Source organism: Amblyomma maculatum, chromosome 10 (assembly GCF_055883805.1).
Source record: "Amblyomma maculatum isolate TAMU_Amacu chromosome 10, ASM5588380v1, whole genome shotgun sequence".
Lineage (NCBI taxonomy): Eukaryota > Metazoa > Arthropoda > Arachnida > Ixodida > Ixodidae > Amblyomma > Amblyomma maculatum.
Window position 1 is genome coordinate 42,394,009 of NC_139353.1, and position 27,247 is coordinate 42,421,255.

Genomic DNA, 27,247 nt, shown 5'->3' on the forward strand with positions numbered 1-27,247 from the left:
ATAATTATTCAAGCAGCAACAAAAACATTTTCTAAAATCTATATAGGACTTTTTAATAAGAGAAACAAAGTTGTTGCGTATAATTCGAATGTTACGCAGAGAACTACATTTCGTCTCAGCGGAGTGCTACAGTTAGGTTTGGGTGCCTATAAAATGCCGTGCGACCCATGAAACAGCGGAACTTTTCGCAGGGACGTGCGCTGGATCAGGCGGCCGCGTGTCTGCGATAAGGTAAGCTTCGACTTGCTTCGTCTGCCTGCTTACCTAAAGCGCTGTGTTGAGTGCTGGACAGCATGGTAGCCGTTGTCGAAACTGCCGGCGGCCCGACTTGTGTGGTCAACACGCAAGAGCTGCAGAAGATTGTCAACAGCGCCTGGCAGAAATGGTTGAGGGGGAAGTGCGACCTCAGAATGAACGTCCTCGTCCGCGCCACGTATGCAAGGGCCAAGGAGGAACTGGAGCGCAAACGGATAAGCCGAAAACGCCGATGGCAGGAGTTGTGGTCCGAGCTTGGCGCCCAACCAAAGCGACTGCACCAAGATGGCGGCAACTGCGCAAGCGACGATGACCCACTTTCCTTGAACTGTTTCTTTGAGAAGCTGCGGCAGGGACCAGTGGCGGTGCAGGACAGATTCTGAGTGTGGCGTCGTTTCCCTTCTTTTTTGCAGTTCCCACCACCACCTCCCGCCCCCACGGCGCGACTACCCCCCAGGATGTCGGCGTCCGCTGGAAGGGAGTGAGTTCCGGTGGTTGTCGCTGTAATTGCGCATTTGTAAATACTCATCACTTCTGTAAATAACTCTGTATATAATCATAGTCGCAAGATGAAAATTAAATTATTTGCAGATATGTGTAGTTCTATTGTTGTCGCTTCGCTGCCGCCATCTTGGTAGGCTTAGCGTGATTAAACATGGCGCTTACTCTGATTAAGCCTAGTCATGGCCTAGTGGTCCTGCGTTTCAACTTGCTTCACTACAGTGCTCTGCCATCGTGCGCATTAAGAAATCTGCACCTGTTTTGACGTCACCGCGCTGTTTAAAAGCATTTCTTTTATCTTTAGGTCACCGATTATTTCCAAGTTAGAAACCGAGCATCGCTGCTATATGTATATTTCAAGACTGCATACTATTTATCGGCTTACTTTATACTAGACTTCCGTGAAGTACAAGAATGCATCGAGCGGCCATTTGCTTGTTGCAGTCGATTGCGTTTCAGGGGTCAAGTTTGACAAGCGACAGAGTAGACGGATACAGTACATGGATCGATGTTCACTACAGTCGAACGGCACGTCGAAGTGGACCGAATCATTTTATATGCCCCAAGTGGAAGTCGTACCTGCTAGATTTCGCCCATAACTGCAGAGTCGACAACGCGTCGCAGCACCTTCATTCGTGGTCTAAACACTGGGTTTGCTTATTCCTTTTTCTTCCATCTCAATTAGTGCCCAAGTTAGCTCCTTTCATTGTGACCTTTTAACTACGAAACACTTAACACTTGTTTCTTACCAGAGTAATTTCCATACCCTAAACTTGCATATATAGCGCACATTATTCTTAACAGACTTCATGCGAGACTTAAAGTAATTTTCATATCTTAATGTTATATAGACTGCAAATTATAGATGAACACTTAGTTCGTAAATTAGTCTCATTCTTGGGCAGATAGTGCCATGCTTGGTTGTGCGACTTCTGATCACATCTGGTTCGGTTTTTTTCTTTCCTATTTCATAGCACTCCATCCTGAACAGTGCTTGAGTTGAAGGTAGTCTACTGCATACTGGTGATCTGACATGCGAGGAGGAGAGGTTTGAAATCGCATCCAAGCAAGATTGTCGTGTGGAGCTGTCCTCCAAGAATTGCGTGTAAACACGCTGGGTTTGCCGTTCATTGAATTTTGAAGAATTTTTCAAGTCCTGGATTTGACTTGTTCTACTGTAGGGAGCGTTAACATGCTGCTTGATAAAAGCCTTTGGATAAGGATTGAATGTTAACGTGGTTTATCACAGCCTGCAAGCAGCTCAACTTAGCATAAAGCAATGAAAGTATTCCTAGTAATGAAGAGATTTCAAGTTAACAAGCTTGTGTTCAAGATTTGCATGACTGGAAGATAGGTCAGTAGGAATGCTGAAGACTTGCATGGCACGAGATTGGGGGAGGGGGGTAATCATTTTTGTGCACTACAGCCCACAGTTCCGGATAGGAAAAGCCGCCAGTGAAGTTTCAAGAACCCTTCCACAGTTCTGAATAGGAAGGAAAGCCAGACAGTAAAGTTCCCAAGATTTACATCTGAAGTTGCAGAGAGAAAGCCCACTGTACTGGATAAAGAGCCTACCTGTAAAGTTCCAAGATGACATGTAAAGTTGCAAGATCGCTCCTAGAAGGTCTGAAGCGCTCCAGGATGCCAACATTTGCCTGAATGGCATTGGTTTGCCTTTTCTTTTCTTAGATTCAGGCTTCTTGTAATGTAGTGTTGCATTCTCAAGTTAAAGCATTAATTTGCATTTTTGGCTTCTAACGTTGCTAGGCCCCCCACAGTAAAGCCAGCCAGTAAAGTTCAAGATTGACATCTGATGTTCCAAAGATACAGCCCACTGTACTGGATGACAGCCTACCTGTAAAGTTCCAAGATTGATGTGTGTAAAGTTGCAAGATGCCCCCTAGAAGAGCTCCAAGATTCCAACATCTGCCTGAATGGCATTGGTTTGCCTTTTCTTTTCTTACACTTTAGATTCAGGCTTCTTGTAATCTAGTGTGCTGCATTCTCAAGTAAAAGCTTTCAATTGCATTTTTTGGCTTCTAACGTTGCTAGGACCCACAGTAAAGCCAGCCAGTAAAGTTCCAAGATTGACTGAAGTGAAGCTAAAGATACAGCCCGTTTTACTGGATAGAAGAGCCTACCTGTAAAGTTCCAAGCAAGTTGCAAGATCGCCCCCCCCCCCCCCCCCCCCCCTTAGGAGAAGAGCTTCAAGATGCCAACATTTCCCTGAATGTCATTGGTTTGCCTTTTCTTACATTTAAGATTCAGGCCTTTTGATATCTAGTGTGCTGCTTGATACCATTCTCAAGTATATGTAAGCTTTCATTTGAATTTTTGGCTTTCAATGTTACAGCAGCACTTGATGTTAGGCACAGTGGTGGAAGGTTTGAGCTTAAAGGGAATTTGTTTTACAGGTTTCTTGGGCGAGGCGGAAGGAAGTAGTGTTGTGGGATACCATTTAATTGGATCGTCATCACAATGCATTCATATAATTGAAAAGTAGATACCAAGGGATCGTCCATCCGTGGGTACATTTTAAAAAAAAGTCCGGCAGTTTCATGCATCAACGGTTCTTCCACAGGTATTTACAGGTATTTGTGAGTCCAGTCTTGCTCTACTGTCCTTTTTTGTGCATAACCCTTCAGTTGCATATATTTAGTCTGTTCACACATCCTTTCAATATCTTGTGCTCGCAGTGTTTGCCTTGTGTGCAACATTACCAGCTAGCTATATGTGTACTGTAGCTTAAGCTTACATCCTCTTGTAGCATGATTGGTGTGACTTTTTTTTTTTTTTTTAGGGGTCGTTTTGTTTTTCTTGGGGGGAAGGGCGGGGGGGGTGGCTCTTGTATGCCTCGCTTTTGAGCCGTTGCAGCTAATAGGTACACGTCGCACTCCTCACCTGGATGACTTAGAACTCCTAGTGACACCAACACCTGCGACTTTTATTGCGTGGTTCACCGTGGCCTGGAGCCCTGCGTTTGCTTTCTTCTGTTCTGCCTGGTGCACTTTGTCTACAGCTGCACGGAAAAGCTTTTTTGTAAGCTCCTTCTGAATGGGTTCTGGTTCCTCTTTGCAAATTGCACGGATAGTTGCATAACTGCCTACTGGATTGTGCAAGTACTTGCTTTGCTCGAACTTTTACCTCAATCTCGTATTGCATCGCTTTAACCAGAGGATTGTTAAGGGCTGTAAAGTGCAAAGGGGGAGGGGGGCGCTGGGGGCATAACTGTGCTGTTATGAATTCGCAGTCTGACCCGCATTGTTCACGTTCCGGAAGCAAGCTGTTGTAAGCATTGCACGCCCTATTCTGGTTATGGATTGCTCATATTTGTGAACGCGACTGGAAGGGTTGTATGCGTTGCGAGAAATGGAGGGGGGGGGGGGGGGGTGCGTGATGAAGCATATTTTTGCAGGAACTAATGGACTGAAGTAAACCGGTCTGGAGGAAAAGCCTGCCCCAAGCAGAAGTATCGTGGATGTAGTGCGGGTAAGGGGTGGCGGGGGGGCATCACAGTTTTTGCCAGTCTGTGCAGTGTTCACAACCATGGTAGATGCAATCTTGGAGGATCAGCTGGTGCGTTTGTAAGCATTTTACTCTATTGCGGGTGGGGAAGGGGGTGCATTAAGTTTGGTTCTCGTGAGCCTTGCAGTGTGGCGCAATGAAGTGCCTACCCTCTCCAGAGGACAAACGTAAGCTCAAGACAAGCTTTCTTTTTATTTATATAGTGTATCCCAGGTCATGTATTAGAATTTGGGGTTAAGGAAGGGGGGGGGGGATAATTTATGCTGTGCAGTTTTTGCAGTGTGAATCCAGGTCAGGTACACCTGTTGTCTGCGTAGTCACCTAACCTTTAGCTGTCTGTGAGTGGCCTTTTCTCGTACCATGTGCGTCTTTTTCTTTTTTGTTGGAGGGGAGGGGGGAATGTTGGTGTGCATGAGTCCTTGCAGCTCCGTGGCAACCCTAGCTTCCGTGTGCGGTGTCCACCTCCACTGGCTGTGGCTGGCTGGCTGAGGGACGCGGTCCCCGGTTTGCGGTCTCGTCGCGAGGATGGGTGCAGGGAGTACAGCTGTAGACCTTGAGACATTTGGCTGCTACCCCTCCTATTGGTTTTGGGCCCACCGCTTACTGCCGTTGGAATGCGCGCGCCTAGGCGGGGATCGAGCCCTGCTCCCGGTGGCCGAGCCCTGGTTCCCTTAACGCTACTGGCCCTGGAGTGCCCTGGCCCTAAAGCAGACCCGCGAAGAGAAAAGCCTTCCCTTGTTCGGGCGCCTGCCTCTCTCGACTGGCTGCTGTAAAGGCAATCCCTACCACCGTCTGCACTCCTGCGTGTTGCTTGCTGGCCACCCTTGACAAGGCATTGGTGTGCACGTTGGCCCGAAGGTTTGGAAAAGGGCTTTTGCATTTGTTTGTCCGCCCGCAATGGGTTTGGGGTGTGATAATTCTGTTAATTGGCGGGGTGGGTTTTGGGTTTGTGTTGTGCAATTCTTGTGGATGTAGCTAGCTAACCTGTAGAGCTCCGTGTTTCGAGTAAGGCTAGTAAGCGGGTGAGGGTGGTGTTGTGTGGGAGTGGGCGTTTTCTTGCAGCTTCTGGCGTGAGTGGCTGCTGCCGTGGCGTGTGTGGTTTGCGGTGCCGTTGCGCACGCGGTGAGAGGCGTCTTGTGCCGCTGTCCGGGCGTGCCTTCGTCGGTTTCGCCGCTTTGTGTGCCGCGATGGCAAGGGGCTTCCGACCCGAGAGAGCAAGGCGTTTCGGCGAGGGTCCCGCTACACAGCTGGGAAAGGGTATCCGCGGCCGGCCAGCTTTGGAGGATGTGCGCCCGCTAGATCAGCTCCTCGGTCGTCGAGGGTGCATCGGGGGCTGCCGTTCTCCGTGGTGCTGTGTCCGGTTGCTGTGGTTCCCGTGTTCCCGGTGTAGAGGACTGTCGGCGACGCGTCTTGGTGCAGTCGGGCGTGTGAGGCGTGCAAGGTTCCCTTCCCCTTCGTTGGAAGAGCATCGTAGCTTGTTTCCCCTCCGCGACGGAACTTCCCATCGGCAAGTGAGCAGAGCGCGCAGTTCCGAAGATCCAGGATGTCCCTACTGCCATGGGTGCCCCAGTTGTGGCCTCATCGGCATCATCGACGTTTATTGGCCTCATCACTTCTCTGCATATCACCTCGTCAACTTAGAATAATCCCTCCATTCTTCAGAAATACATTGTCATAGTGCATTTAGTGCAGCTGCTTAAGTCTTCCAAGTACTTTAATTATGCCACTGAATTCTTGCATTACAAAATTTTACTGTGTAATATCTCGCCCGCTAAATATTGTATTCAATTGCTGCAGTTAAAAAAGTTAAAAAAAAAGCTGCAGTTCAAAAAAACAACTTGAAACTTTTAAGCCGGCTATCTGAAATTTTTGTATTGCATAATAGTCTGGCTATGATGCAAGCTTTGCAGTCCTTACATTGCTATATCTAACATGCGCTTCCATGTTGTAATCTCTGCATTTTTAAGGTGCCCTAATTTCATGGGTGTCCCGTTTGCCCATAAATCATGCTGGCAGCAGTAAAAAGGGGCTTTAATTGCCCAATAGCTCTAAAGCAGGCACAATGTAGGTGGTCTCAATTTCCTTATGCATAGCCACTGTTCTCGTTTAGAGCAGTCATCCAATAGAGATGAAACATGGCGAAATCATGTGCCAGGTTACATAAAATTGGAAAAAGTGTGGTTAACTGCTACAGTTCCACAAAATTGGGGAGGCTGCCTATTTTGCATGGTCTGTTGTGCAGTTGAGTGATCCAATTAAATCTTCACATGCTTCATGCTGCGAAATATTGTCAAAGTATTGTGCAGGATAAGATGTTAGCACAAACATTATGTGGAATGTATTTCAACCAGTTATTTGGAGAAACTGCATATTACAATATTGTGTAGGATATGCTTGCATATCGAATGAAACTCCAGTTTCTAAACAAAAGTATATGGAATGCAAGATTTTTTTGTACAGCTGGGAAGCTTGTAAATAGGGCGTGATTGAATGAGTGGCATAATTCGTGCGGTACAGTGACTACACTATTGCACTATAAGTCAGTCTTAGCATTTGAATGACTGCTAAGTAGCATTTGATCTGTATTATAAATTGCACCTGTTCAGTTAGTGGATGTTTGATAAAAACATTGTTCAGGGTGACAATTTTTAAACCCACCTAAAAAGCTGCTATTCAGCATTTATTCATTTGCATTTTCTGAAAAAGTTGCTATTTCTGCAACTAATATCTTTGAATATACCTAGACATTCAAAATCTCAATTGCAGGTTGTCATTTGCAATAGCGCTTTATTCCATTGCTTGCTTTGTCGACATATTCACTAAAAATGTGCATAGCAGAAAATCTTGTATCAAGAGCGTGCAATTTCATTGTATGCAACTTAATTGTGTAAAAAAAAGCCTAAGGCATATGGAAGTAGTTCTGTTAACTGATTTTTGTTCCCTTTTTTTTTTTTGGCTTAATGCCTTTACTAAGATATCAATGTGAAAGAAATTTATGCTTGATTTTTCTCGTTATATAATTCTGGTCTCTAAAGTCTTAAACTGGTTTCATTATTAGCAACTTTAAGCTGCGATTTATGTTGCTTTGTTGGCTTAATACCTCATTTAGTAAAGTATACCAGCGAAAGCTTTTGCTCGATATTGGTAAATACTCCCCGTCTCTCAAGTCTTTATCATATTCGCGATATATCATACATCTTATCATACACATAAATCATGCCCTACTTGAAATCCAATAATTTTGACGAGTTACTGCAGTATATTTTTTTGCAGTATACATGCATACTAAAGGCAGCACGAAGTGCTCCTGGCATATGTAAAAATATTTGTTCATAACAGTGGACTCCATTGAAATAAAACGTTGCTGTAAATAAGATAAATGGAATAAATTTTCCTAAAAAAAAAAGATCCGGCAAGAAGAAAGGTGTGGAATATGGGGCAGGTGCCAGGGGAGAAGGGAGCCTGCCATAACAAAATGCTCTATTCACAGCAACGTTTCCATGTTATTACTGTCTTGAAACTATAGTAACTTGAATGAATAAAGATAAATCAGAAAAGTATGTTGCAAACTTTTGTTGTGTATCTCATTACCCAGGTGCCAGCCAAACATTGGCAGCATTTGGAAATTAGCCCATGATCTGCTTGGCTCAAAAGTACTTGCAGTTAAAGCAAATGGCTTGGGCTTTTTGCTTGAGTCCATGACCCCTCGAGACTGGTGGCAAATTAACGATTTACTGCTCCAGTTGAGTAAGGGTGTTGGATTAAGCCATAGTGGTAGTGTTTTTTTCTAGCAAGTCAAGATACTGCATAGAAGTGCTGTGGATGCCCCAGATTTGACTGGTATAGTATGCCTGCAACTGAGCACCTCGTACCAGTTAAGCGCTGTGCGTCTGCGAGATGCTACGTAATCGATTCTGGATACTGCAGGTTTGAATGGTATTGTATTGTGCATTTTATAGCATGGCGCGATTCAGTATCTCGAGCGACTATGTGGACAAAGTGAAAAACACCTATTTCGAGTTTTGCATAGCATACATCGGTACTGTACTGCTGTCTGGACAAAAATGCTGGATGGATTTTTGGGCAAGTGTGGGTGTGGCTCTGATTACATGTGGCAGTTCGTTTGCCCCCTATACTGTACTGCTGTCGGGATGAAAATGCGGGATGGATTCTTGGGCAACTGTGGGTGTGGCTCTGATACACATGATGTGGCAGTTTGTTTGCCCTTATTTGAAGACAGACTGGATCGCGAGAAACATTGTTTCGAATCTGGAAGTCCTCTGTAAATGCAAATTGAGAAGTGATGAAACATGCTGGCCGTGTCCAGGAAGCTGCAAGTGCACATTGCTTGTTTTTAAAAAATGTGCACAGGGAGGCTGTATGGAGTGTTAAAATTTCATCTGGAGGTGGATACGAGTGCATGAATAAAATACGATTGTACATATGGAGGTTGGGTTGTGCTTGTGAGTTTTGAGAAACTGCACAGAAAATGGCGTATATTAAAACAAGTTTCGACCAGAGATTCGTAAAATGGGTTTAAAATTGAGACTGGCTCTTGCTGGTTGTACTCTGATAAAGGTTGTACTGCTGATAAAAAAAATGCAATACTTACGTGCCTTGCCAATAATGGGGCTTTTAGAAGGCAGGGTGAAGTGTCAAATGATGCTGTAAAGGTGAGGCTACTATTATGTGGTCCTTTCAGGGAAAGCAATTCATTCAACCGGTTTTGGATTTACCAGTTTGTCAACTTGTGAAAACTACAAAGCAGGGATACCCATGGGCAAATGATGTAATCGGTTTTAGTTCTCCATTAAGATAATTGGGGCTGTGCTGCTAGGGTGTTGAAAAAAAAAAAACTGGTTTTGAATTTGAAATTTGGATGGATGAAAAATGTTTGTTGTTGCAGTTCTGTTATAATGAAAAAAAAAAGCTTTAAATGTGGTTCTGATTTGTTGAAGGTACACTAAAGCTTGGAGTAAAAAGCATGCAAAGTGGTCCTAGTGACTGGGATACAGTTGATGGAATGATGCAATATTGTGGCTCTGGGTGCAGTCAATATGTACTATATAAAGCTCATTTTATATGGTTGTGGCTTGAATATGCAAATGTATGTGGATTCAAAGTACAGTGTATGAATTTCTCACTTAGCATAAGATAAGAGCTTGCCTAAAATGGATGGTAGTGCTATGGCTCTGAATAATGGAGCAAGGTGGAAATAAGGTTTATATAAACTCCTATGGAAGTTTCTGGAAATTGCAGGCACAGTATGTTGCTAATAAATGCAAAGTGTAACAGCTATGGAACTGGAGAAAGTGTTTTGAATTAGGCTACAACGGATCTGTAGTTATAGCAAAGAAAGTAGCAAAGTGCATGGCATAAAACGAGTGGCTCTTACGTCCACAAGTGGGAAAAATGTTTTGGTTTGGTGGTTTGCCAATGTTGTAGTTGAATATGATATCAAAAAATAAAGGTGATTAAACAGCCTTTATATATAGTTATGTTGACACTGGATAATAGTGATATATTTCGGTGGAGTGGAAATAGTTCAGGAAAATTCTAGTTTATTGGGATGGGTGGTTTCAAGAAGTTTTGTAGTTGAATATCAACTAATGAAAGCGTAGGGAAGAGTTCTTTTAGAAGAGTGATAAGGAATTAAAGATGTTTCATATGAATGCATTGGTGATGTGAATGCGTGGTATACAGTAGTAGTCTATGTGAATAAGAGATCAATGGAGGGTTCTTTATATATGGTTACATGCCATGCTCAACATTGCTTAATACTGTCCTCAGCATTGCTTGATACTCCAAATGAACCTGTTAAAATGGTCGATTATATAATGTAAGGTGTGACTACATTGCACTGGGGGTCTGAGTAGCATAACACTGGAGTTTTGAAAATAATCGGGCTAGAAAGTGAGTGAAATGAATGTGAATAGGGTGGTTGGGTGCTTTTATATTGCTACATATTTCTGAATAGTAGTAGAGATGCATGAAACTAGAGCGTTGTGGTTGAAATGAGGTACCCTATACTATATGTCGAAACAGCTTATAGCAAGAGATACATTGGGTGCGATGACTGAAGCAGAGTGGAAAAATGCTGACAAAAGGTTGTGTAGAATGGAAAAAATGTGGTTGTATGATTTCATATCGTATTGAGAATGAAATAGGTGGCACGCTTACTATTGGTTGTTTACTCGGTTGAATATGAACTCGTGAAAAGATTAACCCTGGTAATGACAAGAGTAAAGAGTGAAAGCGAAAGAAATATTTATTCGATGATTGAAACGGAATGGAAAAATGAGGTTAAGAAGTAATTATGATAAATGGAAAACAGTGGTAGGATGATTTTATATGGTATTGAGAATGAAGTAGGTGGCACACTAACTATTGGATGTTTACTTGGTTGAATATGAACTCTTGAAAAGATAAAAGGTGATAATGACAAGAGTAAAGAGTGAATGCGAGATAAATATTTGATGCGATGATTGAAACAGTGAAAAAATGAGGTTAATAAATGGTTATGATAAATGGAAACAGTGGTTGAAGATTTTATATGGTATTGAGAATGAAATAGGTGGCGCACTAACTATTGGTTGTTTACTTGGTTGAATATGAACTCGTGAAAAGATTAACTCTGGTAATGACAAGAGTAAAGAGTGAAAGCGAAAGAAATATTTGATGCGATGATTGAAACAGTGGAAAAATGAGGCTAAAGAAATAATTATGATAAATGGAAAACTGTGGTTGGATTATTTTACATGGTATCGAGAATGAAATAGGTAGCACAAGAACTATTGAATGTTTACTTGGTTGAATATGATCCCGTGAGAGGATAAACGGTGATAATGGCAAAAGTAAAGTGAAAGCGAGCGAAATATTTGATGCGATGATTGAAACAGAATGGATAAATTGAAACAGTGGAAAAATGAGGCTAAAGAAATAATTATGATAAATGGAAAACTGTGGTTGGATTATTTTACATGGTATCGAGAATGAAATAGGTAGCACAAGAACTATTGAATGTTTACTTGGTTGAATATGATCCCGTGAGAAGATAAACGGTGATAATGGCAAAAGTAAAGTGAAAGCGAGCGAAATATTTGATGCGATGATTGAAACAGAATGGATAAATGAGGTTAAGAAATAGTTATGATACATGGAAAACAGTGGTTGAAGATTTTATATGGTATTTAGAATGAAGTAGGTGGCACAATAACTATGGGTTTTTAGATGGTTGAATATGAACTCGTATAATGATGCAAAAATGTGATGATGAAAAAGAAGAATGAAGAGTGAAAGCAAGAGATACATCAGGTTTTATGACTGAAGCTGAGTGAAAAAATGTTAACAAATGGTTGTGGTAAATGGAGAAAAAGTGATTGCATGAGTTTATATGGTATTGAGAATGAAATAGGTGGCGCACGAACTATGGATGTTTAGTTGGTTGAATATGAACTCGTGAAAAGATACATGGTGATAATGACACGAGTAAAGAGTGAATGCGAGATAAATATTTGATGCGATGATTGAAACAGAGTGAAAAAATGAGGTTATATGGTTTTGAGAATGAAGTCAGTGGCGCAATAGCTATGGGTCTCCAGATGGTTGAATATGAACTCTTATAAAGATGAAAAAAGGTGATAATGAAAAACAAAAATGAAGTGTGAAAGCAAGAGATACATTGGGTGTGATGACTGAAGCAGGGTGAAAAAATATTAACACATGGTTGTGGTAAATTGAAAACTGTGGTTGGATTACTTTACATGGTATCAAAAATGAAATAGGTGGCACAAGAACTATTGAATGTTTACTTGGTTGAATATGATCCCGTGAGAAGATAAACGGTGATAATGGCAAAAGTAAAGAGTGAAAGCGAGCGAAATATTTGATGCGATGATTGAAACGGAATGGAAAAATGAGGTTAAGAAATGGTTATGATACATGGAAAAGAGTGGTTGAAGATTTTATATAGTATTTAGAATGAAGTAGGTGGCACAATAACTATGGGTTTTTAGATGCTTGAATATGAACTCGTATAATGATGCAAAAATGTGATGATGAAAAAGAAGAATAAAGAGTGAAAGCAAGAGATACATTGGGTGTTATGACTGAAGCTGAGTGAAAAAATGTTAACAAATGGTTGTGGTAAATGGAAAAAAAGTGGTTGCTTGAGTTTATATGGTATTGAGAATGAAATAGGTGGCGCACTAACTATGGATGTTTACTTGGTTGAATATGAACTCTTATCAAGATGCAAAAATGTGATGATGAAAAAAGAATGAAGAGTGAAAGCAAGAGATACATTGGGTGTGATGACTGCAGCAGAGTGAAAAAATGTTAACAAATGGTTGTGGTAAATGGAGAAAAAGTGATTGCATGAGTTTATATGGTATTGAGAATGAAATAGGTGGCGCACTAACTATGGATGTTTAGTTGGTTGAATATGAACTCCTGAAAAGAATAACGGTGGTAATGACGGGAGTAAAGAGTGAAAGCGAAATAAATATTTGATGCGATGATTGAAACGGAATGGCAAAATGAGGTTAAGAAATGATTATGATAAAAGGAAAAGTGTGGTTGAAGATTTTGTATGGTAATGAGAATGAAATAGGTGGCGCGCTAACTATGGATGTTTACTTGGTTGAATATGAACTCGTGAAAAGATGCAAAAACGTGATAATGAAAAACGATAATGAAGTGTGAAAGAGATACATTGGGTGTGATGACTGAAGCAGAGTGAAAAAATGTTAAAGGTTGTGGTAAATGGAAAAAAAGTGGTTGTATGATTTTATATCGTATTGATAATGAAATGGGTGGCACACTGACTATTGGATGTTTACTTGGTGTAATATGAACTCGTGAAAAGATAAACGATGATAATGATAAGAGTAAAGAGAGAAAGCGAGAGAAATATTTGATTTGATGATTGAAACGGAATGTAAAAATGAGGTTAATAAATGGTTATGATAAATGGAAACAGTGGTTGAAGATTTTAGGTTTTGAGAATGAAGTCGGTGGCACAATAGCTATGGGTCTCCAGATGGTTGAATATGAACTCTTATAAAGATGAAAAAAGGTGATAATGAAAAACAAGAATGAAGTGTGAAAGCAAGAGATACATTGCCTGTGATGACTGAAGCAGAGCGAAGAAATGTTAACAAATAGTTGTGGAAAATGGAAAAAAAAGTGGTATGATTTTATATCGTATTGAGAATGAAATAGGTGGCACACTTACTATTGGATGTTTACATGGTTGAATATGAGCTTGTGAAAAGATGCGAAAACGTGATAATGAAAAACAAGAATGAAGAGTGAAAGCAAGAGATACATTAAGTGTGATGACTGAAGCAGGGTGAAAAAATATTAACAAATCGTTGTGGTAAATGGAAAACTGTGGTTGGATTATTTTACATGGTATCGAGAATGAAATGGGTGGCACAAAAATTATTGAATGTTTACTTGGTTGAATATGATCCCGTGAGAAGATAAACGGTGGTAATGACAGGAGTAAAGAGTGAAAGCTAAAGAAATATTTGATGCGATGATTGAAACAGAGTGGAAAAATGAGGTTTAGAAATGATTATGATAAATGGAAAACATTGGTTGAAGATTTTATATGGTATTGAGAATGAAGTCGGTGGCGCAATAGCTATGGGTCTCCAGATGGTTGAATATGAACTCGTATAAAGATGCAAAAATGTGATCATGAAAAACAAGACTGAAGAGTGAAAGCACGAGATACATTGGGTGTGATGACTGAAGCAGAGTGAAGAAATGTTAACAAATAGTTGTGGAAAATGGAGAAAAAGTGGTATGATTTTATATCGTATTGAGAATGAAATAGCACACTTACTATTGGTTGTTTACTTTATGAACTCGTGAAAAGATTAACCCTGGTAATGACGAGAGTAAAGAGCGAAAGCTAAAGAAATATTTGATGCGATGATTGAAACTGAGTGGAAAAATGAGATTAAGAAATAATTATGATGAATGGAAAACAGTGGTTGGATGATTTTATATGGTATTTAAAATGAAATAGGTGGCGCACTAACTATTGGATGTTTACTTGGTTGAATATGAGCTCGTGAAAAGATGCGAAAACGTGATAATGAAAAACAAGAATGAGGAGTGAAAGCACGAGATACATTGGGTGTGATGACTGCAGCAGGGTGAAAAAATGTTAAGGTTGTGGTAAATGGAAAAAAAGGGGTTGTATGATTTTATATGGTATTGAGAATGATATAGGTGGCGCACTAACTATTGGATGTTTACTTGGTTGACTATGAACTCGTGAAAATATAAACGATGATAATGACAAGAGTAAAGAGTGAAAGCGAGATACATATTTGATGCGATGACTGAAACAGAGTGAAAAAATGAGGTTAATAAATGGTTATGATAAATGGAAACAGTGGTTGAAGATTTTAGGTTTTGAGAAGGAAGTCGGTGGCACAATAGCTATGGGTCTCCAGATGGTTGAATATGAACTCTTATAAAGATGAAAAAAGGTGATAATGAAAAACAAGAATGAAGTGTGAAAGCAAGAGATACATTGGGTGTGATGACTGAAGCAGAGCGAAGAAATGTTAACAAATAGTTGTGGAAAATGGAAAAAAAAGGTGGTATGATTTTATATCGTATTGAGAATGAAATAGGTGGCACACTTACTATTGGTTGTTTACTTGGTTGAATATGAGCTCGTGAAAAGATGCGAAAACGTGATAATGAAAAACAAGAATGAAGAGTGAAAGCAAGAGATACATTGGGTGTGATGACTGAAGCAGGGTGAAAAAATATTAACAAATCGTTGTGGTAAATGGAAAACTGTGGTTGGATGATTTTATATGGTATTGAGAATGAAATAGGTGGCGCACTAACTATTGGATGTTTACTTCGTTGAATATGAACTCGTGAAAAGAACGGTGATAATGGGAAGAGTGAAGAGTTAAAGCGAGAAATATTTGATGCGATGATTGAAACAGAGTGGAAAAATGAGGTTTAGAAATGATTATGATAAATGGAAAACATTGGTTGAAGATATTATATGGTATTGAGAATGAAGTCGGTGGTGCAATAGCTATGGGTCTCCAGATGGTTGAATATGAACTCTTATAAAGATGAAAAAAGGTGATAATGAAAAACAAGAATGAAGTGTGAAAGCAAGAGATACATTGGGTGTGATGACTGAAGCAGGGTGAAAAAAATGAACAAATGGTTGTGGTAAATGGAAAACTGTGGTTGGATTATTTTACATGGTATCGGGAATGAAATAGGTGGCACAAGAACTATTGAATGTTTACTTGGTTGAATTGATCCCGTGAGAAGATAAACGGTGATAATGGCAAAAATAAAGAGTGAAAGCGAGTGAAATATTTGATGCGATGATTGAAACGGAATGGAAAATTGAGGTTGTTAAGAAATGGTTATGATCAATGGAAAACAGTGGTTGAAGATTTTATATGGTATTTAGAATGAAGTAGGTGGCACAATAACTATGGGTTTTAGATGGTTGGATATGGACTCGTGAAAAGATGCAAAAACGTGATAATGAAAAACGATAGTGAAGTTTGAAAGAGATACATTGGGTGTGATGACTGAAGCAGAGTGAAAAAATGTTAAAGGTTGTGGTAAATGGAAAAAAAGTGGTTGTATGATTTTATATCGTATTGATAATGAAATTGCTGGCACACTGACTATTGGATGTTTACTTGGTGTAATATGAACTCGTGAAAAGATAAACAATAATAATGATAAGAGTAAAGAGAGAAAGGGAGAGAAATATTTGATTTGATAATTGAAACGGAATGGAAAAATGAGGTTAAGAAATGATTATGATAAATGGAAAACAGTGGTTGAAGATTTTATATGGTATTTAGAATGAAGTAGGTGGCGCAATAACTATGGGTTTTTAGATTGTTGAATATGAACTCGTATAAAGATGCAAAAATGTGATCATGAAAAACAAGACTGAAGAGTGAAAGCACGAGATACATTGGGTGTGATGACTGAAGCAGAGTGAAGAAATGTTAACAAATAGCTGTGGAAAATGGAGAAAAAGTGGTATGATTTTATATCGTATTGAGAATGAAATAGCACACTTACTATTGGTTGTTTACTTTATGAACTCGTGAAAAGATTAACCCTGGTAATGACGAGAGTAAAGAGTGAAAGCGAGTGAAATATTTGATGCGATGATTGAAACGGAATGGAAAAATGAGGTTAAGAAATGGTTATGATCAATGGAAAACAGTGGTTGAAGATTTTATATGGTATTTAGAATGAAGTAGGTGGCACACTAACTATGGGTTTTTAGGTGGTTGAATATGAACTCGTATAAAGATGCAAAAATGTGATAATGAAAAAGAAGAATGAAGAGTGAAAGCAAGAGATACATTGGGTTTTATGACTGAAGCTGAGTGAAAAAATGTTAACAAATGGTTGTGGTAAATAGAGAAAAAGTGATTGCATGAGTTTATATGGTATTGAGAATGAAATAGGTGGCGCACTAACTATGGATGTTTAGTTGGTTGAATATGAACTCCTGAAAAGAATAACGGTGGTAATGACGGGAGTAAAGAGTGAAAGCGAAATAAATATTTGATGCGATGATTGAAACTGAGTGGAAAAATGAGGTTAAGAAATGATTATATAAAAGGAAAAGTGTGGTTGTAGATTTTGTATGGTAATGAGAATGAAATAGGTGGCGCTCTAACTATGGATGTTTACTTGGTTGAATATGAACTCGTGAAAAGATGCAAAAACGTGATAATGAAAAACGATAATGAAGTGTGAAAGAGATACATTGGGTGTGATGACTGAAGCAGGGTGAAAAAATATTAACAAATCGTTGTGGTAAATGGAAAACTGTGGTTGGATTATTTTACATGGTATCGAGAATGAAATGGGTGGCACAAAAATTATTGAATGTTTACTTGGTTGAATATGATCCCGTGAGAAGATAAACGGTGGTAATGACAGGAGTAAAGAGTGAAAGCTAAAGAAATATTTGATGCGATGATTGAAACAGAGTGGAAAAATGAGGTTTAGAAATGATTATGATAAATGGAAAACATTGGTTGAAGATTTTATATGGTATTGAGAATGAAGTCGGTGGCGCAATAGCTATGGGTCTCCAGATGGTTGAATATGAACTCTTATAAAGATGAAAAAAGGTGATAATGAAAAACAAGAATGAAGTGTGAAAGCAAGAGATACATTGGGTGTGATGACTGAAGCAGGGTGAAAAAAATGAACAAATGGTTGTGGGAAATGGAAAACTGTGGTTGGATTATTTTACATGGTATCGGGAATGAAATAGGTGGCACAAGAACTATTGAATGTTTACTTGGTTGAATTGATCCCGTGAGAAGATAAACCGTGATAATGGCAAAAGTAAAGAGTGAAAGCGAGTGAAATATTTGATGCGATGATTGAAACGGAATGGAAAATTAAGGTTAGAAATGGTTATGATCAATGGAAAACAGTGGTTGAAGATTTTATATGGTATTTAGAATGAAGTAGGTGGCACAATAACTATGGGTTTTAGATGGTTGGATATGAACTCGTGAAAAGATGCAAAAACGTGATAATGAAAAACGATAGTGAAGTTTGAAAGAGATACATTGGGTGTGATGACTGAAGCAGAGTGAAAAAATGTTAAAGGTTGTGGTAAATGGAAAAAAAAGTGGTTGTATGATTTTGTATCGTATTGATAATGAAATGGGTGGCACACTGACTATATTGGATGTTTACTTGGTGTAATATGAACTCGTGAAAAGATAAACGATGATAATGATAAGAGTAAAGAGAGAAAGCGAGAGAAATATTTGATTTGATGATTGAAACGGAATGGAAAAATGAGGTTAAGAAATAGTTATGATAAATGGAAAGCAGTGGTTGAAAATTTTATATGTTATTTAGAATGAAGTAGGTGGCGCAATAACTATGGGTTTTTAGATGGTTGAATATGAACTCGTATAAAGATGCAAAAATGTGATCATGAAAAACAAGACTGAAGAGTGAAAGCACGAGATACATTGGGTGTGATGACTGAAGCAGAGTGAAGAAATGTTAACAAATAGTTGTGGAAAATGGAGAAAAAGTGGTATGATTTTATATCGTATTGAGAATGAAATAGCACACTTACTATTGGTTGTTTACTTTATGAACTCGTGAAAAGATTAACCCTGGTAATGACGAGAGTAAAGAGCGAAAGCTAAAGAAATATTTGATGCGATGATTGAAACTGAGTGGAAAAATGAGATTAAGAAATAATTATGATGAATGGAAAACAGTGGTTGGATGATTTTATATGGTATTTAAAATGAAATAGGTGGCGCACTAACTATTGGATGTTTACTTGGTTGAATATGAGCTCGTGAAAAGATGCGAAAACGTGATAATGAAAAACAAGAATGAGGAGTGAAAGCACGAGATACATTGGGTGTGATGACTGCAGCAGGGTGAAAAAATGTTAAGGTTGTGGTAAATGGAAAAAAAGGGGTTGTATGATTTTATATGGTATTGAGAATGATATAGGTGGCGCACTAACTATTGGATGTTTACTTGGTTGACTATGAACTCGTGAAAATATAAACGATGATAATGACAAGAGTAAAGAGTGAAAGCGAGATACATATTTGATGCGATGATTGAAACAGAGTGAAAAAATGAGGTTAATAAATGGTTATGATAAATGGAAACAGTGGTTGAAGATTTTAGGTTTTGAGAAGGAAGTCGGTGGCACAATAGCTATGGGTCTCCAGATGGTTGAATATGAACTCTTATAAAGATGAAAAAAGGTGATAATGAAAAACAAGAATGAAGTGTGAAAGCAAGAGATACATTGGGTGTGATGACTGAAGCAGAGCGAAGAAATGTTAACAAATAGTTGTGGAAAATGGAAAAAAAAGGTGGTATGATTTTATATCGTATTGAGAATGAAATAGGTGGCACACTTACTATTGGTTGTTTACTTGGTTGAATATGAGCTCGTGAAAAGATGCGAAAACGTGATAATGAAAAACAAGAATGAAGAGTGAAAGCAAGAGATACATTGGGTGTGATGACTGAAGCAGGGTGAAAAAATATTAACAAATCGTTGTGGTAAATGGAAAACTGTGGTTGGATGATTTTATATGGTATTGAGAATGAAATAGGTGGCGCACTAACTATTGGATGTTTACTTCGTTGAATATGAACTCGTGAAAAGAACGGTGATAATGGGAAGAGTGAAGAGTTAAAGCGAGAAATATTTGATGCGATGATTGAAACAGAGTGGAAAAATGAGGTTTAGAAATGATTATGATAAATGGAAAACATTGGTTGAAGATATTATATGGTATTGAGAATGAAGTCGGTGGTGCAATAGCTATGGGTCTCCAGATGGTTGAATATGAACTCTTATAAAGATGAAAAAAGGTGATAATGAAAAACAAGAATGAAGTGTGAAAGCAAGAGATACATTGGGTGTGATGACTGAAGCAGGGTGAAAAAAATGAACAAATGGTTGTGGTAAATGGAAAACTGTGGTTGGATTATTTTACATGGTATCGGGAATGAAATAGGTGGCACAAGAACTATTGAATGTTTACTTGGTTGAATTGATCCCGTGAGAAGATAAACGGTGATAATGGCAAAAATAAAGAGTGAAAGCGAGTGAAATATTTGATGCGATGATTGAAACGGAATGGAAAATTGAGGTTGTTAAGAAATGGTTATGATCAATGGAAAACAGTGGTTGAAGATTTTATATGGTATTTAGAATGAAGTAGGTGGCACAATAACTATGGGTTTTAGATGGTTGGATATGGACTCGTGAAAAGATGCAAAAACGTGATAATGAAAAACGATAGTGAAGTTTGAAAGAGATACATTGGGTGTGATGACTGAAGCAGAGTGAAAAAATGTTAAAGGTTGTGGTAAATGGAAAAAAAGTGGTTGTATGATTTTATATCGTATTGATAATGAAATTGCTGGCACACTGACTATTGGATGTTTACTTGGTGTAATATGAACTCGTGAAAAGATAAACAATAATAATGATAAGAGTAAAGAGAGAAAGGGAGAGAAATATTTGATTTGATAATTGAAACGGAATGGAAAAATGAGGTTAAGAAATGATTATGATAAATGGAAAACAGTGGTTGAAGATTTTATATGGTATTTAGAATGAAGTAGGTGGCGCAATAACTATGGGTTTTTAGATTGTTGAATATGAACTCGTATAAAGATGCAAAAATGTGATCATGAAAAACAAGACTGAAGAGTGAAAGCACGAGATACATTGGGTGTGATGACTGAAGCAGAGTGAAGAAATGTTAACAAATAGCTGTGGAAAATGGAGAAAAAGTGGTATGATTTTATATCGTATTGAGAATGAAATAGCACACTTACTATTGGTTGTTTACTTTATGAACTCGTGAAAAGATTAACCCTGGTAATGACGAGAGTAAAGAGTGAAAGCGAGTGAAATATTTGATGCGATGATTGAAACGGAATGGAAAAATGAGGTTAAGAAATGGTTATGATCAATGGAAAACAGTGGTTGAAGATTTTATATGGTATTTAGAATGAAGTAGGTGGCACACTAACTATGGGTTTTTAGGTGGTTGAATATGAACTCGTATAAAGATGCAAAAATGTGATAATGAAAAAGAAGAATGAAGAGTGAAAGCAAGAGATACATTGGGTTTTATGACTGAAGCTGAGTGAAAAAATGTTAACAAATGGTTGTGGTAAATAGAGAAAAAGTGATTGCATGAGTTTATATGGTATTGAGAATGAAATAGGTGGCGCACTAACTATGGATGTTTAGTTGGTTGAATATGAACTCCTGAAAAGAATAACGGTGGTAATGACGGGAGTAAAGAGTGAAAGCGAAATAAATATTTGATGCGATGATTGAAACTGAGTGGAAAAATGAGGTTAAGAAATGATTATATAAAAGGAAAAGTGTGGTTGTAGATTTTGTATGGTAATGAGAATGAAATAGGTGGCGCTCTAACTATGGATGTTTACTTGGTTGAATATGAACTCGTGAAAAGATGCAAAAACGTGATAATGAAAAACGATAATGAAGTGTGAAAGAGATACATTGGGTGTGATGACTGAAGCAGAGTGAGAAAATGTTAAATTTGGTGGTAAATGGAAAAAAAGTGGTTGTATGATTTTATATCGTATTGATAATGAAATGGGTGGCACACTGACTATTGGATGTTTACTTGGTGTAATATGAACTCGTGAAAAGATAAACGATGATAATGATAAGAGTAAAGAGAGAAAGCGAGAGAAATATTTGATTTGATGATTGAAACGGAATGGAAAAATGAGGTTAAGAAATAGTTATGATAAATGGAAAACAGTGGTTGAAAATTTTATATGGTATTTAGAATGAAGTAGGTGGCACAATAACTATGGGTTTTTAGATAATTGAATATGAACTCATATAAGGATGCAAAAAAGTGATAATGAAAAACAAGAATGAGGAGTGAAAGCACGAGATACATTGGGTGTGATGACTGCAGCAGGGTGAAAAAATGTTAAGGTTGTGGTAAATGGAAAAAAAGGGGTTGTATGATTTTATATGGTATTGAGAATGATATAGGTGGCGCACTAACTATTGAATGTTTACTTGGTTGAATTGATCCCGTGAGAAGATAAACCGTGATAATGGCAAAAGTAAAGAGTGAAAGCGAGTGAAATATTTGATGCGATGATTGAAACGGAATGGAAAATTAAGGTTAGAAATGGTTATGATCAATGGAAAACAGTGGTTGAAGATTTTATATGGTATTTAGAATGAAGTAGGTGGCACAATAACTATGGGTTTTAGATGGTTGGATATGAACTCGTGAAAAGATGCAAAAACGTGATAATGAAAAACGATAGTGAAGTTTGAAAGAGATACATTGGGTGTGATGACTGAAGCAGAGTGAAAAAATGTTAAAGGTTGTGGTAAATGGAAAAAAAAGTGGTTGTATGATTTTGTATCGTATTGATAATGAAATGGGTGGCACACTGACTATATTGGATGTTTACTTGGTGTAATATGAACTCGTGAAAAGATAAACGATGATAATGATAAGAGTAAAGAGAGAAAGCGAGAGAAATATTTGATTTGATGATTGAAACGGAATGGAAAAATGAGGTTAAGAAATAGTTATGATAAATGGAAAGCAGTGGTTGAAAATTTTATATGTTATTTAGAATGAAGTAGGTGGCGCAATAACTATGGGTTTTTAGATGGTTGAATATGAACTCGTATAAAGATGCAAAAATGTGATCATGAAAAACAAGACTGAAGAGTGAAAGCACGAGATACATTGGGTGTGATGACTGAAGCAGAGTGAAGAAATGTTAACAAATAGTTGTGGAAAATGGAGAAAAAGTGGTATGATTTTATATCGTATTGAGAATGAAATAGCACACTTACTATTGGTTGTTTACTTTATGAACTCGTGAAAAGATTAACCCTGGTAATGACGAGAGTAAAGAGCGAAAGCTAAAGAAATATTTGATGCGATGATTGAAACTGAGTGGAAAAATGAGATTAAGAAATAATTATGATGAATGGAAAACAGTGGTTGGATGATTTTATATGGTATTTAAAATGAAATAGGTGGCGCACTAACTATTGGATGTTTACTTGGTTGAATATGAGCTCGTGAAAAGATGCGAAAACGTGATAATGAAAAACAAGAATGAGGAGTGAAAGCACGAGATACATTGGGTGTGATGACTGCAGCAGGGTGAAAAAATGTTAAGGTTGTGGTAAATGGAAAAAAAGGGGTTGTATGATTTTATATGGTATTGAGAATGATATAGGTGGCGCACTAACTATTGGATGTTTACTTGGTTGACTATGAACTCGTGAAAATATAAACGATGATAATGACAAGAGTAAAGAGTGAAAGCGAGATACATATTTGATGCGATGATTGAAACAGAGTGAAAAAATGAGGTTAATAAATGGTTATGATAAATGGAAACAGTGGTTGAAGATTTTAGGTTTTGAGAAGGAAGTCGGTGGCACAATAGCTATGGGTCTCCAGATGGTTGAATATGAACTCTTATAAAGATGAAAAAAGGTGATAATGAAAAACAAGAATGAAGTGTGAAAGCAAGAGATACATTGGGTGTGATGACTGAAGCAGAGCGAAGAAATGTTAACAAATAGTTGTGGAAAATGGAAAAAAAAGGTGGTATGATTTTATATCGTATTGAGAAAGGTGGCACACTTACTATTGGTTGTTTACTTGGTTGAATATGAGCTCGTGAAAAGATGCGAAAACGTGATAATGAAAAACAAGAATGAAGAGTGAAAGCAAGAGATACATTGGGTGTGATGACTGAAGCAGGGTGAAAAAATATTAACAAATCGTTGTGGTAAATGGAAAACTGTGGTTGGATTATTTTACATGGTATCGAGAATGAAATGGGTGGCACAAAAATTATTGAATGTTTACTTGGTTGAATATGAACTCGTGAGAAGATAAACGGTGATAATGAGAAGAGTAAAGAGTTAAAGCGAGAAATATTTGATGCGATGATTGAAACTGAGTGGAAAAATGAGGTTAAGAAATTATTATGATGAATGGAAAACAGTGGTTGGATGATTTTATATGGTATTGAGAATGAAATAGGTGGCGCACTAACTATTGGATGTTTACTTCGTTGAATATGAACTCGTGAAAAGAACGGTGATAATGGGAAGAGTGAAGAGTTAAAGCGAGAAATATTTGATGCGATGATTGAAACAGAGTGGAAAAATGAGGTTTAGAAATGATTATGATAAATGGAAAACATTGGTTGAAGATATTATATGGTATTGAGAATGAAGTCGGTGGTGCAATAGCTATGGGTCTCCAGATGGTTGAATATGAACTCTTATAAAGATGAAAAAAGGTGATAATGAAAAACAAGAATGAAGTGTGAAAGCAAGAGATACATTGGGTGTGATGACTGAAGCAGGGTGAAAAAAATGAACAAATGGTTGTGGTAAATGGAAAACTGTGGTTGGATTATTTTACATGGTATCGGGAATGAAATAGGTGGCACAAGAACTATTGAATGTTTACTTGGTTGAATTGATCCCGTGAGAAGATAAACGGTGATAATGGCAAAAGTAAAGAGTGAAAGCGAGTGAAATATTTGATGCGATGATTGAAACGGAATGGAAAATTGAGGTTGTTAAGAAATGGTTATGATCAATGGAAAACAGTAATTGAAGATTTTATATGGTATTTAGAATGAAGTAGGTGGCACAATAACTATGGGTTTTAGATGGTTGGATATGAACTCGTGAAAAGATGCAAAAACGTGATAATGAAAAACGATAGTGAAGTTTGAAAGAGATACATTGGGTGTGATGACTGAAGCAGAGTGAAAAAATGTTAAAGGTTGTGGTAAATGGAAAAAAAGTGGTTGTATGATTTTATATCGTATTGATAATGAAATTGCTGGCACACTGACTATTGGATGTTTACTTGGTGTAATATGAACTCGTGAAAAGATAAACAATAATAATGATAAGAGTAAAGAGAGAAAGGGAGAGAAATATTTGATTTGATAATTGAAACGGAATGGAAAAATGAGGTTAAGAAATGATTATGATAAATGGAAAACAGTGGTTGAAGATTTTATATGGTATTTAGAATGAAGTAGGTGGCGCAATAACTATGGGTTTTTAGATTGTTGATTATGAACTCGTATAAAGATGCAAAAATGTGATCATGAAAAACAAGACTGAAGAGTGAAAGCACGAGATACATTGGGTGTGATGACTGAAGCAGAGTGAAGAAATGTTAACAAATAGCTGTGGAAAATGGAGAAAAAGTGGTATGATTTTATATCGTATTGAGAATGAAATAGCACACTTACTATTGGTTGTTTACTTTATGAACTCGTGAAAAGATTAACCCTGGTAATGACGAGAGTAAAGAGTGAAAGCGAGTGAAATATTTGATGCGATGATTGAAACGGAATGGAAAAATGAGGTTAAGAAATGGTTATGATCAATGGAAAACAGTGGTTGAAGATTTTATATGGTATTTAGAATGAAGTAGGTGGCACACTAACTATGGGTTTTTAGGTGGTTGAATATGAACTCGTATAAAGATGCAAAAATGTGATAATGAAAAAGAAGAATGAAGAGTGAAAGCAAGAGATACATTGGGTTTTATGACTGAAGCTGAGTGAAAAAATGTTAACAAATGGTTGTGGTAAATAGAGAAAAAGTGATTGCATGAGTTTATATGGTATTGAGAATGAAATAGGTGGCGCACTAACTATGGATGTTTAGTTGGTTGAATATGAACTCCTGAAAAGAATAACGGTGGTAATGACGGGAGTAAAGAGTGAAAGCGAAATAAATATTTGATGCGATGATTGAAACTGAGTGGAAAAATGAGGTTAAGAAATGATTATATAAAAGGAAAAGTGTGGTTGTAGATTTTGTATGGTAATGAGAATGAAATAGGTGGCGCTCTAACTATGGATGTTTACTTGGTTGAATATGAACTCGTGAAAAGATGCAAAAACGTGATAATGAAAAACGATAATGAAGTGTGAAAGAGATACATTGGGTGTGATGACTGAAGCAGAGTGAGAAAATGTTAAATTTGGTGGTAAATGGAAAAAAATGAGAAAATGTTAAATTTGGTGGTAAATGGAAAAAAAGTGGTTGTATGATTTTATATCGTATTGATAATGAAATGGGTGGCACACTGACTATTGGATGTTTACTTGGTGTAATATGAACTCGTGAAAAGATAAACGATGATAATGATAAGAGTAAAGAGAGAAAGCGAGAGAAATATTTGATTTGATGATTGAAACGGAATGGAAAAATGAGGTTAAGAAATAGTTATGATAAATGGAAAACAGTGGTTGAAAATTTTATATGGTATTTAGAATGAAGTAGGTGGCACAATAACTATGGGTTTTTAGATAATTGAATATGAACTCATATAAGGATGCAAAAAAGTGATAATGAAAAACAAGAATGAGGAGTGAAAGCACGAGATACATTGGGTGTGATGACTGCAGCAGGGTGAAAAAATGTTAAGGTTGTGGTAAATGGAAAAAAAGGGGTTGTATGATTTTATATGGTATTGAGAATGATATAGGTGGCGCACTAACTATTGAATGTTTACTTGGTTGAATTGATCCCGTGAGAAGATAAACCGTGATAATGGCAAAAGTAAAGAGTGAAAGCGAGTGAAATATTTGATGCGATGATTGAAACGGAATGGAAAATTAAGGTTAGAAATGGTTATGATCAATGGAAAACAGTGGTTGAAGATTTTATATGGTATTTAGAATGAAGTAGGTGGCACAATAACTATGGGTTTTAGATGGTTGGATATGAACTCGTGAAAAGATGCAAAAACGTGATAATGAAAAACGATAGTGAAGTTTGAAAGAGATACATTGGGTGTGATGACTGAAGCAGAGTGAAAAAATGTTAAAGGTTGTGGTAAATGGAAAAAAAAGTGGTTGTATGATTTTGTATCGTATTGATAATGAAATGGGTGGCACACTGACTATATTGGATGTTTACTTGGTGTAATATGAACTCGTGAAAAGATAAACGATGATAATGATAAGAGTAAAGAGAGAAAGCGAGAGAAATATTTGATTTGATGATTGAAACGGAATGGAAAAATGAGGTTAAGAAATAGTTATGATAAATGGAAAACAGTGGTTGAAAATTTTATATGTTATTTAGAATGAAGTAGGTGGCGCAATAACTATGGGTTTTTAGATGGTTGAATATGAACTCGTATAAAGATGCAAAAATGTGATCATGAAAAACAAGACTGAAGAGTGAAAGCACGAGATACATTGGGTGTGATGACTGAAGCAGAGTGAAGAAATGTTAACAAATAGTTGTGGAAAATGGAGAAAAAGTGGTATGATTTTATATCGTATTGAGAATGAAATAGCACACTTACTATTGGTTGTT

The 27,247-nt window shown here is 37.6% G+C and overlaps 1 long non-coding RNA gene across 1 annotated transcript; it reads left to right on the plus strand.

The window, feature by feature from the left end:
- Positions 1-71: 71 nt before the first annotated feature.
- Positions 72-7,841, plus strand: LOC146176280 (uncharacterized). Its single transcript, XR_014701514.1, has 2 exons — positions 72-231; positions 669-7,841. It is a non-coding gene; the product is annotated as an uncharacterized LOC146176280 (long non-coding RNA).
- The last annotated feature ends 19,406 nt before the right edge of the window (positions 7,842-27,247 follow it).